Consider the following 5,021-nt stretch of genomic DNA (forward strand, 5'->3'; position numbering starts at 1 on the left):
TATAGGTGCTGAGGTTGGATTTCTGTTATGCGCTTTTGGGTGTATGTGTCTTTAGTTGGGTTGAATGTGAGTGTTTTGATGGTGCACGGGTTAGTGTTGGGTTGCGTTGGTGAAGGATGCGGCTGAGTTGAGTGAGGGTTGACTGGGTAGTTTTGTTACTCAATTTTTCGTCGATTTAGATTGAAGTGGGCTCCCCACTACCCTTTATTTCCTCCTCAGAATTTTTCAGATGCTTGCCACTCCTTAGTTGAATGGACTTGCATTGTTCCTTCCCATCCCTCCTTGGATTTTTCGTGTCACTAGGCAAAGAACCTTGCGGCCTAGCTTTTAATTCATTGGCCAAATGTCCAAGTTGCAACTCAACGTTTCGAAGAGAGACAGCTTGACTTTGTATCACCGCATCATTTTTGGCCATATAATCCTGCATTAGACTCTCCAAAGAACTCGGTTGAGAATTTTAAGCATGTTGTGAATGTCGCGGTTGTTGTGAAAAACCCAGTGGATATGCTTGTCTTCCTTGGGCTGGTGCGGTGCTTGAGCTTGCTCCTTGCCCCCCCACCCCTAAGACAAATTAGGATGATTCTTTCATGCTTGATTGTAAGAATTTGAGAATGCCCTATTGTTTCTGTTAAAATTCTGATTTCCCATATAACAAACGGACTCCGGATTAGAAGGACACTTCTCAAACACATGCCCTTCTCCACAAAACACACATGAGACATCATCACTTTGATTGGCAGCAGCTGGCTGAATATTTTTAGAGTTCCCAATGCTCAAATTCTTCAAAACATTCGTCATGGAAGCCATTTGAGCTGTCAAAGCTGTTATTGCATCTACCTCAAGGACCCCCGCCACTTTTCTACTTGTTGGAGCTCTTATGCTGGACCATTGGTAGTTGTTACTTGCAATGGTCTCTAAAATCTCAAATGCTTCGTTGTAAGACTTCAACAAAATAGCACCATTGGCCGATGCATCTAGCACCATTTGAGAAGCTACATCTAGACCATTATAAAAAATTTCCATCTGTATACAATGTGGAATGCCATGATGTGGACACTTTTGCAAAAGTTCCTTAAACCTTTCCCACGCATCACTTGTGGACTCATCTTCAAGTTGCTGAAAAGACATGATCTCACTTCTGAATTTTGCATTTCTAGTAGGAGGAAAATATTTCCTCAGAAACTTCTCAGCAAGATCATTCCAATTGGTAACAGAATTAGGAGGCAAAGTGTTGAGCCATGATCTAGCTCGGTCTCGTAGTGAGAATGGGAATAGCTTTAACCTTAGCACCTCTTCACTCACTCCTTGGATCTTGAAAGTATCACTCACCTCCAAGAATGAACGGAGATGGAGGTGAGGATCCTCAGTTGGCATCCCGTTGAATTGCCCCACGCTTTGGAGCATTCGAAACATCACTGGCTTGAGCTCAAACTGCGGTGCTTGTATTTTAGGCCTCACAATGCCTGGATTGAGCTCATTGAACATGGGGGCTGCATACTCTCGTATAACCCTTGCTCGATCATCTGCAAATATGATGGGATTAACAATTTTTTGGGCAATCCCACCATCATCAAGATTCTCAGCCATGATGTCTCGGCACTTAACCTTTTGAACTCTCCTTCTCCTTCGGAATGTGCGTTCCATCTCGGGGTCAATAGGAGCAAGTTCAAAGTCTTCTTGTTGGTTCATACACTATAGATACCTGATATTTTAAAGCACAAACTAGCAAGATTAAAAGCACAGAAATTATTAGAATGTCAACTAGTTGATAAAACAAAATTTAGAACTTAAAGTCCCCGGCAACGGCGCCAAAAACTTGTTCGGAAAATTTATATTGATTTATAATTGCGCAAGTGTACACAATCACAAATAAGTAATACAATGATAAGTAATCAAAGTTCATCTCCACAGGGACTTTTTACTAAATAATGCGAAATCAACTAAAGGAAATTCCAAGAATTTAAAATAAAAATAAGACAAAGTAACAAATTAATTCAAGAGAAAAATTTATAATCTTAATTCTAAACTTGAGGAATAATATTTTAAACTAAATAAACTAAAAATAAGAAGCTAAGAGTGATTAAAGTGGTCATAATTTCTGATTTGGAAAATAGACTTGGGTGATTAATTGCCACTTGTATGTCCCAGTTGATACAGCAATGACTCAGCAATCCTGGCAGAGTTAACAAATTTCAAATAAACCAGCAAGCTTTTTCCAAAACTTGCAATAAACCATTCATAATCTCAACAATGCATTCCTACATCAGATTAGATCACAAATAGTCCAATAAAGCATCAAATCCTTAGTTATGCATGGTAGCAAAATATGCCTATTTCACTACTAATTAATACCTAAAAAAAAGGTAAAAATCATGCATCAATTAGAAGGGTTCAACTAGGTCTTGCTTTTCCAAGTAAGATCTAGCTTGCTAAATGTTAAAGCTGGCCAAAAATTAACATTCAATCAACATTTCATCACAACTAATTGAACAAAGACAAGATTACTTAATCATTGCAAAATCAAAGTACTAGTCCATACAAGGGTTCATAACCACCCAAATCTCAAAGATTCTAGTTCATAGCTAAAACTAAAAACTCAAAACCAGAAAATGACATGCTCATGGAGTTTAAGAGAGTATTAAAGAGTAGAAAATGATACAAAATGGAAGAGGAGAGCAAGAGAAATGAGTTGGAAGCTCAAATCTTTTCTTTGTAGGTTGCCTTCTTCTTAGTCTTCTTCTTCTCTTCTTTCTCTTTTTTCTGTACTTAGAGTTTTTTCTCTAAAATTTCGTACTAGCCTTCTCTTTTCAAAGTGCAGCCACCTTTTTCTATTTATTCCCTTCTCTTTTTCTCCCCAATTAGGGTACTAAAGTTTACCCTAATTGGAAATCCAAGTCATGATCCACTTGCCCTTCATTTTCCACCTATTAGTTGAGTCATTGGCCACATTTTCGCCACCTTAGGTCCTTTTTTCTTCATTAATGCCAGCTGGACTTTTGCCAAAATACACTTACTGGGCTGACAAATTACTATGCGATGATTGCTATAGCAATGCCAGTCAGCAATAAGCCTTTTCTACTCCTTTTCCTCCTTGTCCCAAATATTTCCAAATACCTATTCTTTCATTTTTTTTTCTGCTTAATACACATAAAAACAACAACATATGTTTATTTAACAGTTACTAACACACACACTTCCATTTATTACAAAGACACAACAAACTAAACACAATTACATAATATACACTAATTGCTCCACAATTCAACTTAAAATTCAAGCTTAAAGATATAAAAATAACTCTAAATCTTAGAGTTATCAATATGCGTACTCATAATTTATTAGGTTTTTAGCATGCATAAATAATTTAACATCTATACCAACGCGCATATTACGCATTATAAGAAAGTCATAGCAACTCATAATCAAAAACTTTATTATCATAATAGACAGGTATTCACTCAATACGTACTCACACAACCAATTAATTGCCTTATAAGACAATCCTATTTTCATGCTTCATTAAGTATCCTTACCACTCATTATTCACGAGCTACGTATGTCAATATCGTTGCCCGATATAGCGAATGATAAGTAAGAAACCTATCTGCTATTTCAAGAATAGTTACTCATAATGGTAATCACCGTTTCCAATCCTCACCATTCGTTCCACAACCTATGTATGTCACTATCGTTGCCTGATACAGCGAACGATAAGTAAGAAACCTAACCACAATTTTAGAAGTAATTACTCATAACGGTAATGACCGTTTCTAACCTTTGGTCATAACCGAGGCATAACAAATACATAAACAAGATCTCCATTATAATTGAGATTATAACAATCACAATTGTTAATTATTTAACCATAAGTTGTGCGTATAACTTTTTCTTACCACAAACCAATATTGGGTGTGCGGGCCGACATTGGTGGAACCATGCTCGATGATCCTGGGTCCTATGTCACAATAACGAAACTTAATAAACAACTTATCTAAACGCTAAAATAAACCCTAATTCCATAACCGGACATCTCTAAACTCCCACTGGTTCAAAATAACTTAAATATCACTAAAATTCCCTAACCTAGGCTCTAAAAAACACCCTAAATAAAATCAATTTTGAGGCTAGAAACCAGAGTTTTCCCCTGTTGGCAAAACCAGTTGACCGGTTTTACAGCACCTGTGAAACCGGTTAATCAGTTTCTTTGTTGGCAGAAACAGAAACCCTGGTTTTTCACACTAAAAATCAATCAAATCTCCTCCAAACCTATTCAAACTTCCAGAACAGTTCAAAACCATAAATACAATGTATCACAAGCACTAACTTATAACAATTCATCCATTAACTCAAAATTACATGCTCACATGAAATTAAACTCAATAATCTTCACCTAAACCAATTCAAATGAAACAACCACTATCTCTAACTAATTCAAGGTTGAACAAATTATAAATCAAGCCTAAAAACACAATCTAAACTTACCTTAACATGTCAGCCACAAAATCTTAGAACTTTAACCCTAAACTCAATCTAAACTTCAAAATCAAGTGGGAAAAGATAAAGAACTTACCACACAACTTAGGGAACTTTTATTCTTGATCAAATCTATAAGAAACTTGGTTGAAATTGAAGAAGGAAGGTGATGATTGTTGCTGCTCTTAGGGCTTCGAAGGGTAGAGGGAAAAAGAGAAAGAATTTTTTGCTATTTTTCTAAATTTCAAAACCTTAATTATAAAACATATACTATTTAAATTAGATATTCAGCTAGTAGTTTTTAGGATTTCCAAATAATACAAAAATAATAATAATACTGTAATTCAAGCAAAAAGACCACTCCACCCCTCTTAAACACTATAGCTTAAAATACAATCCTAAGGGTAATTTAGTCTTTTTTAACCAATCTCGTCAAACCAATAACTTAACATTCTAAACTAGTCCGACATTATTTCAATTCAATTTATTATTTATTATCGTGACATTTCTGACCACTCTGTCAAGTTCCACGGTCCCCAGGCCTAAAA

At 36.0% G+C, this 5,021-nt stretch overlaps 1 non-coding gene across 1 annotated transcript; it reads left to right on the forward strand.

Annotated features, from left to right (window-relative positions):
* The first annotated feature begins 1,039 nt into the window (after nucleotides 1-1,039).
* On the forward strand, nucleotides 1,040-1,146 carry LOC115715500 (small nucleolar RNA R71). Its single transcript, XR_004011369.1, has one exon. It is a non-coding gene; the product is annotated as a small nucleolar RNA R71 (small nucleolar RNA).
* Nucleotides 1,147-5,021: the final 3,875 nt, after the last annotated feature.

The sequence above is a fragment of the Cannabis sativa genome, chromosome 4 (assembly GCF_029168945.1).
Source record: "Cannabis sativa cultivar Pink pepper isolate KNU-18-1 chromosome 4, ASM2916894v1, whole genome shotgun sequence".
Taxonomy (NCBI): domain Eukaryota; kingdom Viridiplantae; phylum Streptophyta; class Magnoliopsida; order Rosales; family Cannabaceae; genus Cannabis; species Cannabis sativa.